We start from the raw sequence: 15,116 nt of genomic DNA on the forward strand, positions 1-15,116 counted from the left end.
ATCCTGTTAATGTTTGCATTTTTTTTTTTTTTTTGGGACAGCCTCATGTCATCCGTGCTTTTCTGTCAATAATAATCTTATTCAAACTATACTTACATTTTGCTTCTATTTGAAATCAAATATTGCATCTCGTGCTTTTAGTTCGTTTTCTCCTCCTTTCATATCTGTGTTTGTATGTGTTAGTTTTTATCTTGCCATCACGGCCGCGCCGGTATTTTCTCTTGGCACATTATCCTTTCTTTACCTTTGATTTCTTGCTTCTATCACTTTATTTTGTATTTGAATATGTCAATATTATCCGACATGCTTCGATTCTTTTTTTTTTTGGGTGAAGTCCTCCTACAATTCAATTTGTTATTTTATTGTAGTATTAATTCTCATATTTGTTGATGGTTTTTTGTTGTTGTTGTTGTTGTTGTTTTATTTAGCCAAGTCGCATGTGATCCAATCTCTGGTTTCGGTTAAATCTCGCACACCATCCTCATTCGGATATGATTTGTTTTTACAAACATTTCATACATCCCATCTGGCTCGCTTCTTTTATTTTCTTTCTTTTGTCTTGAGACATCCAATCTCTGATTTTATTCTGATTTATAACTGCTGGCTTTTTTTTTCCCAGTCTTATATCATCCTGTCATGCAACGTATGCAATCCCCGTAAAGGTTTTTGGCTTTATTGATACATCATCATTTCCTTGACTTTGGTTTTTGTCTGATATCATTTTATCCTAATTTTGGTTTTGTTTTAACTTGTCTTCTATCGTCATATTTGACACTCTCCTATCTTATCTTGAATTTTCGACTGCGTCTTATTTGTTCTAATTGACTACTGCAGCCGCTGTGTCGCTTCATATATAATCTCGACTTTGCTTCGTGATTTAAATGCCATCTTCCTTTCTCTGCATTTATTTGGATTCTTGATTCGTGTCCCGAATTATCCTCTCTTCTTTCATCTGATTTCTCAGTGTGAAGCATGCGTGCGGTCTGAATGACATTGTTCCCATCTTAACGAGATATCACATGTGTTTTGGTCATGATTCCTTCAGAAAATTACACTCAGTCTTCTTTGACTGAGAGGAAACAAAGCGTCTCGGTGGTTTCCCGTTTAAAAAAAAAAAATCATCACCTTGATGAGCTGATGAAGAATTTTAGCTCGTCCATGTAAGACTGAGAACAGTAATTGAGAATATGTCACTCGGGTGGGGGAAAAAAAATGTTGAGAAAATTCCCGAAACCTCCCCTGCACTCATAACCAAACAAGAGTAGGCTACCCGAAAATGTATTCAGGGAATTTCACATCCTGTGGTGAGAGCGTCGTCGACTTTCTCCGCCACAGTTTGGCTTATGCCCGCCGTGCGACGCGCTGCATGCAAATGGCGGCGAATCAGAGTGAGAGTGACGACGAGGCGCATTATAGGGAAAAGTCACGACTTTTTGGTGAGGAGGAGACGGTAAAGCCCCACGGCAGGTGTATTTCCCCTTCTGACGCCATCACCGCAGGCCACTATGATTGTTCATTTTCACTTTGAATGAATTGCTACACAGATGATGGGGTAACATAAACCTCAGGCGTCATCGATTTACAGTTAAAGAGACCCACCCCAGGAAAAGGATAAAGGAAACATCCTTTGTCGTTCAAATATTTTGTCGTCACCAAGAAAAGATTCGATCATAAAAATAAAATAAAACATACAGTTGTTTTCCACACTCTAGCTATAAATAATGCAGTAGAAGTAGCAAATAATAAGAAGAAGAAGCATACGAGGTATCGAGTAACACTTTGTCAATGGCTGATGAAAATCCTGTCACACTTGATGGTCATTTTGACATTTTAACACAATGAGATTCTTTATGGTCTCCTGCTTAAACTGCACAAGCAAAGAAACCGTGTTTTATGGTGTACGGCACCATATTTTTAACAAGAATTTCCAGTTCACAGCCAGAACTGGGCTTAAAAATTATAAGTCAGAAAATAAAGTGCTTAAAAGCAATCCCAAAGTGTCTGAATTAAAAAAAACAGCCCCCCCCCCAAGAAAAAACTGACTAAATACATAGTAAAGAAACAATGAAGATCATTTGAAAGTGAGCATTTTGTCAGTGAAAATCCAATACCTGCCAATTTTAGGTTCGAGTCTCTGTGGTCTCATGCATGTTATGTCCAATGTATATGATAGCTAAGCAAGCAAGTTGAAAACGTATTTCGAGTCACTGCCTGAAATGTCGGTCAAAACATGCAAAGTGGAAAAAATAAAGTGCTTCGGGACAACATGTTTGGTAATGCGGAATCCCCATCTGCCCGATCTGCCATTTCACACACTTTGGAACATGCACCCTTTCCTCACTTACTTTGAGATGAGTCATCATTTTGAGCGGTTGATTGACATTTGATAAACCCCCAACTATGCAATGCAAGTTAAATAATAAGCAATCCTCAAAATAATGAACTAATGCATCAAAGTCCAGGTAAGGACCAGAGTCCACCTCATTCATGACTCCATCTGTGACATATACCCAGACACTTAAACAAAATTAATGAGACCCTATGCTGCAAACACAAACTGGACTTTGGACACCAATTTTGCAAGTCTGGATCTTCCCAGCAGAAATGTGGGGATTTTACTTTTGGCTGCATGTCCTCAACCAGATCTGGTCGTGCGGGTGTTAATGCGTGAGGAATCAGATTCACCTGCCATGCCGACAGAGTGATGATGAAAGGAATTTTTGCAAATGTCTCAAGGATTTCGGAATGCAGGACCGACAATATCAATACACAGCAACGTGTGGGACAAAGTATTGGTAATGAGACGTATTCTCCATGCCCAGTATCAACACCGCCGCCAACTATTAAGAGGTTGTTTATTTTAATGTTTAATGTCACTTGTTTTCTCCAAAACATTCAGTGACATGGTTGAATTTTGATAAAGAAGAATAAGTCCGTTTTTTTCTGGTGTTTCTGTCAAGTGATGATTGCACAATCGCTATATTGCGGTACCATCGTCATCGGGGTTGCGTGCGTGGGAGAAAGGTGTGCACCCTCTCTGGCGGTGATGCGTCAGCTAACCCTCATAAGATTTGTCTGGACATTGTTTCTGTTTTGGTTTGGAAGAGCGAGAAGGGGTACACCGGCCGACTCTGTCGGGATGCTGAAGGAAGTGCGTGCGGGAAAGGCTGCAATTTACAGTCAGGGTGCACCCCGACTGGCTTTGTGGCGTTATTTTTGTTTCGTTTTGAGGGAGCAGAGAGGGCTGCACCTGCTCTTTGATGTCAAATCTGGTGCATGGCTTAATCATGGGCTTCGTTATGATCTTTTTTTTTTTTTTTTTTTTTTTTTACCGGGGGGGAAAGGGGGTGCGCTCACCCTTTCAAATATTGAGGAAAGGCCGCAATCTATTGATTGACCTGCTTGAGCTTTGTTTTGAATTATTTTGTTTTACTTTGTTTTGCGGGGGAGAGGCGGTGCGTCAACTCTGTCGCGGTGTTAAAGTGGGCACGTTGAAAAAGCCTGCAGTATATCAAGTGAGCCTCACAAGCTTTCTTTTAGACGTGTGTGTGTGTGTGTGTGTGTGTGTGTGTGTGTGTGTGTGAGATGGTCGGAAAAAGTGGAAGCACTTACACATTCATCCATGTCAAGTCGCGTGTGGCTGTGCGCTCGGGCCAGATCCTGCAATGCTGCATTCGCTGAAGGTGTCTGAGTAAAGCCTAAATAGTGCACGTAACACCATTTGCCAAGCAGGGAGCAGTTTTTATAAAGCTCACTGAAGGCCGTATTAAATTAAAATATATGTGTATATTATATATATAATGTGACGATCGAACAATCAGTTCTATATGAATGATTATTTTGTGATTGCAGTGAAGTTTATAACTGATTTGAAGTTATAATGGAGCATTTTCCTGAGATTTTTTTTTTTTTTTAATCTGATGTTTGAGCAGATAAATGTTCGAAAAGAGAATAAATCATGTTATGTACTCGTGTAACTTGGACTGGCTTGGTAGCGGACAGACTCGGCGGGTCAGGACCTCGCATAGCGTTGGACGGAGAATGAGTGTTCCTGGAGCCCACAGAGAGGGGGCGGGCTTGCTAAATGCTCGCCCACGCGCAAATGTGAGATATTCTAATGAGCAATCTGGCCCCTTTCACAGTGTTGCCGTCCCACAACGTGTGACACCCAGCCAATCTTAAGGATCTCACCGCCACAGTGTCAGGACAGGGTGGGCGGGACGTGCCCCTCCTCCACCTGTTCTTCGCGGATGACCCGTCATGCTGGTAAGTCCCACACAAATCATATGAATGTTATTTTATTATTCTGCACTGACTGGCCACAACATTCAGTGGGATCTAGTGAGGTGCAATACAAGAGACGCAGAGAGCGACTCATTTCACAGCATGTTTATTATTGTGCTTGCTCTGCTCACTGGTGTAACGGGCATACATTAGTAGCCAGTAGCATACTTGATCCAGTTCATTGCAGCATACAGTGTATATATATATATATATATATATATATAGGAAGGTTTCTAAGGGGCTTTAAAAAGTATGGATTGATAATAAATGAAAATTGCAAAATTAATCAATAGAATGCAATAAGTGGCCATAAATGAGGAAGAGCATTTTCTAAAAGTATTTCTGATCAGGTTTGAGAGACTTTATTTAAAAGCAAGGTTCCAGTCATATTCACCTGTTTTTTTTTATTGATTGAAATTATGTGGTGCTGTTTGTAAATTAAAAGTGATGGTTATGGCGTGGCGAGCTATTTTGTTTTTCAATTCTGTATACACAAGTAGAAGAGTAGCTGTTAATACATTATATGCTAAAATGTGCATGTCCAAAGACTTTTTTTTCAACGGTGTAATAAAATGAGGCAACAGAAAGACAGTGGGCCAAATACTGACGATATACGAAGCAATTCTAAAAGCAAATACGATCCCAATTCTTCACATTTAAAAAAAATCCCTTCTTCCAGCTCTCTAAAAATTGTTTCCCCTTTTCTTCTTGCTTGACTGGACAGTATTATACTGTAATGCTTTTTTTTCTAACATGTTGATCCTCTCAACCTAAATCTTAGAAACACCTCTAAATATGATTCACTGCGAGAACAATAACAAGCATTTTGTGAAAGGATCCCTCAGAAATGAGCATTATGATCATGACAACAATTGTGGATGTGGTTCACTAGATTGTGCAAGTGTACCTAATGTAATGGACCATAAATGTAGAATATTTTGCTGTATTTCCTTCATGCGTGTGTGTGTGTGTGTGTGTGTGTGTGTGTGTGTGTGTGTGTGTGTGTGTGTGTGTGTGTGTGTGCGTGTGTGAGAGCAAAATGTAACAGTAGCTACAGTACACACGCATTCCGTGTAGCGCCCACACACTCCCACGTGTTTCCCCCCGCATGATCCCTTCACATGTGCGCACATGACATCATTAAAGAGGTGCTTTAAAAATCAGCGTGGGTACCGCATGTGGGCTAGAAGTGTGTGTTAATGTGTGCGTGGGCGCATTAAAAAAAAAAAAAAGGCTCCAGAGTTGTGGGTCCGCGCTGGCTGCGTGTGTATGCGCCTCGCCCCGGGCTCTCTTCTGGTCCCGGGCCGGGCTGCCTCCCACGCTGGGGTACGGCCGGGGTTGAGCTGAAGAGTAGGAGGAGGAAGAGGAGGAGGCGTGCGGTTGTAGTGGCGGTGCTGGTGTTGTTGTTGTTGAGTGGGCCGGTGCTTGTGAGTCAGCCTGTTGCGCACCCCCAAAATGAGAGGACACTGCTGGATGGCTATTTGGAGCAAGTGCTGTAAGCGCTTATGGAGTGGAAAAGAAGTCTTTTCTCCGTCTGTCTGACCATCAAACCGTCCCCGCCTTCCTCCAACATTTCACATCATAATTCTGATTGAACGCGGAAGTGGCCTTTTTGCTGTTGAGTCATGGAAGCGTTGCACCCAAACCAGGAATCAAAAATCCTTACACTGCCTCCGTCATACTCTGTGTGCGCTGATTTCTTTTGTTGAGTTGTTTATGTTGGAAAAAAAATGGATGTATTTTCATTGCCACCCCCTGCCTTGTTCTTTTCGGAGTGCACTCAGCTGATCGCAGAAACTGTCTTAAACAGGGAGTGTCATGATTTATGAACGGTAAAATCTTGGCGGAGGCCTGCGCTGTAGTGTGGTGCTATTATTTATTTTTTTGTGCGTTGATGGTTCTTTTTCTTCTTTGAGAGCATTTGTGGTGCATTTACAGCCAGGTTTTTGGACGCATGACGCTTCTGCTGGAACCGCTCGCTCCTTTTCACCCCACATTTAATTGTTGGTCGTTGGGGACAAAACCTCCAGCAAGTCTAATCTGCCATGAACAGCACACTCACATGCCGCACATGAGCGTGTATTTTTTTTGCAAAGTCGTAAGCAATCAGGAATGACATCAAGGGGACTAACTGTGCCGGGTCAACACGCGCTAAGACGATTTCACAAGCGGTTCTTCGTCTTGCGCTCCCTCAGACATGACTTTCATGTGAGGTGGAAACAAGTATTTCTCTGTTAAAACTGCTTATGCGAGGTGACAATGCATGTTGAAAGTCGACCTCAAAATTGGAGCAGAGACATGAAACTCAGAATTGTGTGAGCTTTGTAAAAAAACAACAAAAATATGTTTTCTCCATGTCTTGATCAAAAGGAAGAAAGTTGAAAAATGAGGGTGTACTCACTTTTTATTGCACAGCAATGATTTGAATGGCATCGTGATGAAACGCCAAGGTTGGTGGACATCTGCCTTGACTGGTTAGTTTGAGATGAAGCTTTTTGATATATCAACACAGATTATCAGATGTGTCAGAACTGCTGAGTGTTCCGAATTTAGGTTTTCTTGCCATGATATTGAGAAGCTTTCTGGAGACAGCAAACTTCCTCTTGTGGCGACTTGCAGCCAAGTAGTGAAGGCCAATTCATCACAGTTGCTTCAAGACGCCGTAAATGAATTGACAATCAATCAACAAAACCAATCAATTCACTTATTTATATAATGTTTTCCCAAGCAGTGCTCAGTGGTCCAGTGGTTAGCACATCAACCTCACAGTGCGGAGGTTTTGGGTTCAATTCCAGCTCTGGCCTCCCTGTGTGGAGTTGCATTTTCTTACCGGGCCTGCGTGGGTTTTCTCCGGGTACTCCAGTTTCCTCTCAAATTCCAAAAACATGCATGGCAGGCTGATTGAACACTCCAAAATTGTCCCGAGTTCGTCTCCGTGTGCCCTGCGATTGGCTGGCAACGGGTTCAGGGTGTCCCCCGCCTACTGCCCGAAGACAGCTGGGATAGGCTCCAGCACCCCCGGCGACCCTCGTGAGGATAAGCAGATCAGAAAATGAAAAATGAATGAATGAATGTTATCCCAAACCCCACAACGCTAGCTTCCATCACATGAAACTGTGGCGTTGCTAAACAAAAATAAACATTTTGTAAATGTTCCAGTACGTTCCTGTTCTAAAGCTTAAAGCTCACACCCAATTTAATCTGCAATAAATCTTCTTTATGGAAAGTTTTAAGTTGAACCTAAATCCTATTGAAAATGATCAGAATAAATGAAATGGTCACATTTCATCAAATGCGAATGGAATTAGTCTTGCTTATGTAGGGTATTGCGAGCGAAAGGAGAAGTTGTTGGTATCAAATTCAACGCTGTCAGCTCAAGAAATGTTCTCATATTTTTATATTATGATGCATGGCTACAAAGTCAAATTCTGACAACATAGAGAGAATGCTTTCATCGAAAACATGTGTGTGTAATGGCTCTTTGGATTTTCGACACACGGTTTGGACATTTCTACATATTTCAATCAAGCCTTCTCAGAAGTGGAAGTCGGGCTCGGGGCCAGCGCGACCCCGTGAGCTCAGCCGCGTTCACGGCAGCTTCCTGGGTTGCGCCTGTTGTGAAGATAATGGAAGGTGGGTCTCCGGGAAAGTCGCAGGGAGTCCACCAGTCTGGGGCGTGGGTGTCGGCGCCAAGTGGGAGCGGCGTGGGTGGGACTGCTGGGCAAGCGCTGGATGACGGCATGGGCGTGCAGGGGGTCAGGGGCGGGGCCAGGTGGAAGTGAGAGCAGGAAACGCGATTTGGAGCGCTCACGCCTAGTGTCGTGGCATTCGCTCTCCACCAGGGGAGCCGGAGAGCGACGCAGCGGTCCTCAGAGACCACGCATTCCTGGCGGCGTGACCCCTCACCGCCTTGGCAGCAGCGCTCGCCGCTCTCGTGTCCTGCGAGGAAGCACAGTCGCTCATTCACTCACTTGAGATGTTTTCCTTCTCGCACCTCTGAAGGGAAGAGGAAGAGGAAAGGGGGAGGACGGAGGAGGCAGGGGTTGTGCCGCAATGACGAAGCGGAGAGTCGTTCTTTCGGACGAGTCACATTGCCGTCATACCTCCGCTGACAGTGTGGACTTTGTGTGTCTCTGTAAAAGCATTTGTCGTTTTCACAGTCACTTTTTGGGAAGCTCAGAGTCCTGCAGACTGACTTACAGTTACTTACAGTAACGCTCCTTTCTTAAGTCTTATCGGATTTTGTTGCATCACACACTGCGATTCACAGAAAATAATTTCATTATTGCGGTTTTGTTTTTGAGGAAATACGCTTGGATTTCTTTTTAAGCAAGCATATTATGTTTGTCCAAAAAATCATTTGTTTACTACTTCACTAAAGAGGAAGTAAGTCAAGGAAGAATTTGTTTAATTCAGGAGCAGATGATTTTTGTTATTAATAATTTTTTTCTGCAGCATATCGTCAGTATTCTTAAAAAGGCCTGCATTTACGTTTAACCCATGAGTGTCCACACGTGTTCCTTTGATGGCCACACACAGAAATTCAAAGGATTGACTTTTTTTTTTTAACTTGAATTTATCAAGCATGCCAATACCATCAATCAAGTGGGCTGCATCTTGGTTGTACGGTTCATATTATAGTTATTTTGAAAAAGTAATATATCACAGCTTTCTGTTAACAAGGATTTTTCAGGATTTTGGGGTTTCCCATGGCCCTGTATTCCACTACAATAGATGTGCACAGAGCGCATCTCCACATTCAGAACCAAAAGAAGCAGAATCTGTCGTGGGTTGACATTCTCTGTAGCACTGTTTACTTTAGGATCACTAATGTGATATGTTCAAAAAAACGGACTTTGACACGGAGGGGGATGCCGAAGGTCAAAACAATTTATTTGTAGTTGTTGGAGTTGTTGTCTGGGACATTATACCCACCTGGGATGTGGTTGTCTGCTTTCACGCTGCCCCAACATACTTTTTAAAATAGAGTTGCAGGCCGTGTCAAATGTTATTTTGAGTACACGCCATGTCTTTGAAAGAATGCACAGCGGGCCGTAGTTAGAACACCCACCTGGGGTTTACCCCGATAACACCAAGTAATGGTGCAGAACCGTGAATTTCCCGCACTTTGGGTGGTGTTGTTATGACGTAGCGACACATGTTGTTCTGTTGTGACTATTCGAGCATTAACAAAATATGCCTAATATGACCCGAGTAGCATCAAGTCATAGTGCACTTCCATCAGTGGCGGATGCTGGTCTGTCAAGGAGGGGAAGCTCAATTTCAGCCTACATCATAAAATGTGTCCGTTTATTTATACGTGGATTCTACTCTCCTTTCCTTTTCAAGAAAATTAACTGTGACCCTGTCATACCAACAAGGCGTCTTTTCCAGGGACTTAACTAGTGTCCTACAACTACAGCAACTACAATAAAACCCACCAGAAATAAAAGATGAATTTGTCGCTAGTCGTTTTCAACAAAGAGAGTGTCGCACAGATGATTAGAAGAAGTCTCCAGTTCAACTCAGAACAGAATGAGAATTGAAAACTGCTCCCACGATGCCTGCAACTAAAGATCGGTGATTGGCTCATTTCGCTGTCAATCAAAAAGAGATTCAGCCTCAGACAGATCATCCAATCATCATGCAGAAAAGCTCAGTGTCCGGGCCAGCCCATAAATGCCCACTGTCCATAGACTCCCAGAGACGCTGAGCGTTTGATGGGCGGGACAAAACCATCATTTATCCAATGACTCTTTAAACACCGCTGTAGACGCTCGGCGTTCACACAGTTTAAAGCACAGTGAAGCTGCGGGAATGAATGAGAAGAGAGTCGCGTCGTAACCAGTAATAAGAAGCTGATTCGGAACAAAGGTTGAGCGCATTGTCACGCATATTTAGTCAATGACATGTACACACAATTGTATGTACACACATGTATTTGATCACTTATTTTTGGACATTTTAGGGGAAGCTGAGCTTCCCTTGCAGTCTTAGAAGCAATCCCCTTGACTTCCATGATTTTTTTTTTTTTTGTTAGAAATCAGAGAATATTTACTGTTGAGAAGGAGAATAAGAATTTGCATTCAATGTGTTCACATCTTCCTGGTCAAACAACTCATCAAACATGAGTCATGTTGAAGAAATGTCACCTTTTCACCCCGTTTATCACCTGTCCTAAAAATGTGAGGGTGGGAACCACTCCAACATGCCTGTGAAGTCAAAGAATGAGATGTCAATAGAATTTACTGGTTCAAATGTCATACTAATTAACCATGTGCAAAGACGTATGAGGACTGCAGACTGCAAACGTAACAAAATTGTTGTGTGTGTGTGTGTGTGTGTGTGTGTGTGTGTGTGTGTGTGTGTGTGTGTGTGTGTGTGTTTGTGTGTGTGTGTCAGAGCTCACAAGGTTGAAAACATAAAACTAGTCAATAAATGTAGAACCCACTACCTTAAAAGTCAGACAGGATTGAATTAACAGGCTAGGCTAGCTATAAAAGGCTACATTAGCTGGACGCTAGCATACTAGAGCATTTAAATTCGGGATTCATCATATGCTTCTTTTTTCCTCTCAGTTCATCATGCTATTTAACTCAGTGCCAATTTGCAGGATTAAGGAAAAAATATAAAGGCGTTCACGGAAGACAGTCAAACCATGCTGCATGTTGAACAAATGTGTTTCTTTCTGATTGTTAATGAAATCATAACAATGGAATCTTTAAAGAGAAAGTTATGTTCGTCATCAACAATACTCACGAGTATTGAACAGTATTGTCCTGAAATCAGTGTTCAAGTACTGGTTGGATCATCAACCAATTCTGATTACCATAAAAAATAATAGTCCGAACAATAATAATAATAATAATAACAACATTATGAATTTGACAAAGGAGTTAACTGACATTTGCAGTGGAAATTCAGGGTGACTGACTGTTCGGTCTTTTCATAATCTTCTGACGGCACCATATGCAGGCATTAGTGACAGAGCGCCTGGTGATTGGTGGAGAACTGGCAAATGTTTTTGGGTTGCTGGGCAGAGGTTGGTTGCGTCAGAGTCGGCTCTCAAAAAATACACCCATGCAGGAAGCTTTGTTGGCCAATAATACCTGGGGCCCCAAATTGGCCCCAGGCCAGAAGTTCGATACTGCCGCCTTAAATAGTTTTGCTGCTTTTGTGTGGCATAAAAATAACAGTGTGTGTGTGCTTTGTCATTATTCTCATAATCATGGAAAAATTCCTATGTCACACAAATGCGTCAAGGGTGAAGCTGCAGCGTTTTACCTGTTTCTGCGGGGTTAATACCGGGTAATGCACTCACGCACACATACACGCACACACACACACACACACACACACACACACACACACACACACACGCAGGGATAGTCAGGGTCAGACAGACAGCAATGTAGCACAAGTCCAGTGGGCACAGATAAGACATGCAGTCATGCCTCGCCAGCGTGACCATGACATCACAGTTGAATTGAATGCTTGCTACAAACATAGTAGCCAAATATAGTCAATGTGGTTCCTTAGGGCATGCCCCCCCAAGCCCCTTGTGAAGTTAAAACCACAGTGACCCGTTTAACGCGAATAGCACTCATCAGAGTGCTGGCCATCTGTGTGGTGAAACAATATATTCAAACAAAAACAAACAAAAAATGGTAGGTAAACAATAGCAACCTGCAAATGTAGGTGGCAATAATTTTAATATTTAGATAATTTAATAATTACAAAGTGGTTGCTAACTCCCAGACAAATGAAAACTCTGTGGAAGGTGCAGAACTTTTACAATGATCAATAAAAAGCTATTTCTGTATCCGCAGCTTCCGCCAAATTTGCAGCAAATTTTTGAAAAAAATCAGTTTGGTAGTTCTTAGTTACGATCTACATCTGTCATGTTTTGTGGAAAATTTGAATGATGAATTAACAAAATACATATTATTGTAATGCGTCAGCAATCATTATTACCTACCGTCAATCATTTTATAGCTAGGCTAATTAAATATTTCTGTAAAATAACTATATCAGGGGTGGAACTGTTAAGAAAAGCCATGGTTTGGTTCATATTTTGGGTTTCGCGTTACAATGACAAATATCAATTATATGAAAACATAATAGTGTATCCAGATGTTCACAGCAATATTATTCATTACTGTGATTGTATTATTATTTCAATTGTTATTATTATTTTCTACTTCAATTCATCCCATAATCAAAACACTTCAGTCACAAACATAGTGAGTTCCAGCGTCATTCCATGTCGTTTGTTTTATGTACCAGAGGTCTTGCATTGGGGATATCAAGACTCAGTTGCGATGGCTTACAATTGGAATGCTAGCGTCATTCTGAATTCAACTGGAGAGGGTTGATTAATGCACCACTTGGCCCCAATGAAAGTGGACTGTGACCACAAAATCTCCAAATGAGCAAATTTTAATGTGGCATTGTTTGAAAGATCCGGCAGCCCTCCCTACAGTTTAATAGAAATCTCTTGTATAGTTTTTGCGTAATCCTGCTAACAAACAAAGGAAAGAATGCTGAACAAAGCGAAGCAAGTGTTTGCTTGGTCGGCTTGAGGTTACTAAAATCGGTGTGTTGCTGAGCGTTAAGGGGAAAAAGAGCGCATTTAAAATCATTAAATTTTCTCCTGAATCAACAGTGCGCCTCGTAATCTGGAGCGCCTTGAGTATGGATGAACGCCAGCAATTCAATTCAAATTTCTTTCTATTATGCTCACATACTCATTCTCTCCTGCATTTAATCATAAGCAGGCATCTCTTTTCGTCATACGGAAGTGGAACTACTTCCTGCTTTCATGTTTAAGAATCACAGGAAATGTAGTTTTACTAGCCTAATGCTATAGTTGCTGCTTAGACCCAACGCAAGCTAAGTGTTTTCTGGTATAGATTTCCAACGTTAGAATATGGGACCTGATACATGTAATAATTCAGTTTGAAAAAATGACAAGACAGCAAGACTGAGAATTGAATCGCTCTGAAAAATGTCTTAACAACTCGCTTCCCAAACATCCCAAATATTTTAACGTCGTCTTTGTTATCTGTTGCATTCCGCCCACCTCTCCTTAACTTTTCCTCTGTTGTTTGAATTCTTTGACCTTATCTGTGTAAGTCTTGTTTATCTGCTGCTGTGTCACCAGCACCTCTGTCGGCCGTTAAGCTGCTACCCGAGCACACCGCGACAGAATTCCCAGGCTGCTCGGCTGCCCGAGTTCACACCTTTTTGTCTACAGGAATCTCAGGAATCCCCAGCTTCCTTTCCATTGTGTGTGCGAGTGTGTGTGTGTGCATGTGTGTGTGCGTGTGTGTGTGTGTGTATGTGTGTGTGCTTTTTAGTATGTCAGTCTGGAGTGGAAGTGACAGCATTACGAGGGGACTGCGTGCGTGTGTGTGTGTGTGTGTGTGTGTGTGTGTGTGCATGTGTGTGTGTGGCAACATGAAGGAAAGGCCCCCGCCTGTTGAAATCTCCGCCCTTGTATCCACCCAGAGAAAGCAAGCAGGCGGCTCTCACAATAGGCTGAGTCACATTCTAAAATGGCCCAAAACTGATCTTTTTCACTAGAACAACAAAAAGTTTTTTTTTCCAATAAACCTTGAGATAAATTTAAATGTCACTTTTAATGATCCAAAGCGCTCCAGGTAATTCATATTTCACAATTTTCCATTTTGACAGAGGCACCAATCAGCCAAATATTATTTTATTCATTATTATAAGATGTCAATTTTGGTTTTACAGGGTAATTTCAAGACAGCAAACAAAATCCCCCCCACCCAAAAAAAAGTTTGGGATACTTGATGAGAATTTTGTTCACAATTTGGGGGTTTACATACATACACGTGTGTCAATGTGCCTGCAACATGAACTCCCATTGCAAGTGAAACCACAAAACAATGCTAACTCTGCACAAAGATCGCAGACATTAACATTCAGCAAATATGGTGGACAAAGACACTACATTTTGCCAAAGATATGTCATTTTGAAAGTAATTACAGGGTTCTTCGAACAAAATCTTTCAAAATCTAATTGCATGATTGATGAACCTGTTCATAATTGGTCATTGGTCCAGCAGCGTGAGCGAAATTTTACCTATGCATTCGCTAACGATGTTTCCTGCCACAACAGAACCCATCAAAATGTTATATTTTGCCATTACTACAGAGTGTTTTTACTTGAATGATATATATTGACATATGAAAAATTAAAGGCAAACAAAAGACAGACAAAACCAAAAACTTTCTCCCTCTTTGATAAATATTGTTTGGACAGTTTATAATAGGTTCGATAGAAAAGACACTGTCCTCATCAGTCAGTAGCACACAGAAAAACTGTATAGTCATTTGTGTTAAATTTGCCTGTACTGTATTTCAAATGGTCTAAAGTACTGAACAGGTTAATAGTTTGGCAAAATTAAATTAAAAACAGAATGCTATGATTTGAAAATCCTTTTCAACCGATATGCAGTGGAGTACACAACAAGATATATTGTTATATATATTTTCAAACTCATAAACTTGAACTTTTGGGCTTGTAGGACTGACGACACTAACCCTTGAAGTTTTACGGATGGAATTCTTTCCCATTCTTGCTGTACAACTTCACTCCGATGTCGTATTTTGCACTTCATAATGCACCACACATTTTCAATGGGAGACGGGTCTGGAGTGCTGGCAGGCCTATCTAGTATTCAGTATTCTTTTTATGACAAATTCACACTGTTGTAACACATGCAGAATATGGCTCGTCATTGTCTTGCCGAAATAAGCAAGGACGTCCCTGAAAAAAATGTTGCTTGGATGGTAGCATATGT

General features: G+C 41.6%; 1 long non-coding RNA gene across 1 annotated transcript in view; it reads right to left on the reverse strand.

Annotated features, from left to right (window-relative positions):
* Nucleotides 1–13,629, reverse strand: part of LOC109520019 (uncharacterized) — a 27,279-nt gene extending 13,650 nt beyond the window's left edge. Inside the window, exons 1-2 of the long non-coding RNA XR_002169069.1 lie at nt 13,406–13,629; nt 10,437–10,496 (exon numbers count right to left, since the gene is read on the reverse strand). This is a non-coding gene — a long non-coding RNA (uncharacterized LOC109520019). The remainder of the gene's footprint in view (nt 1–10,436; nt 10,497–13,405) is intronic.
* Between the last annotated feature and the right edge of the window lie 1,487 nt (nt 13,630–15,116).

Source organism: Hippocampus comes, unplaced genomic scaffold (assembly GCF_001891065.2).
Source record: "Hippocampus comes isolate QL1 unplaced genomic scaffold, H_comes_QL1_v1.1 scaffold110, whole genome shotgun sequence".
NCBI lineage: Eukaryota > Metazoa > Chordata > Actinopteri > Syngnathiformes > Syngnathidae > Hippocampus > Hippocampus comes.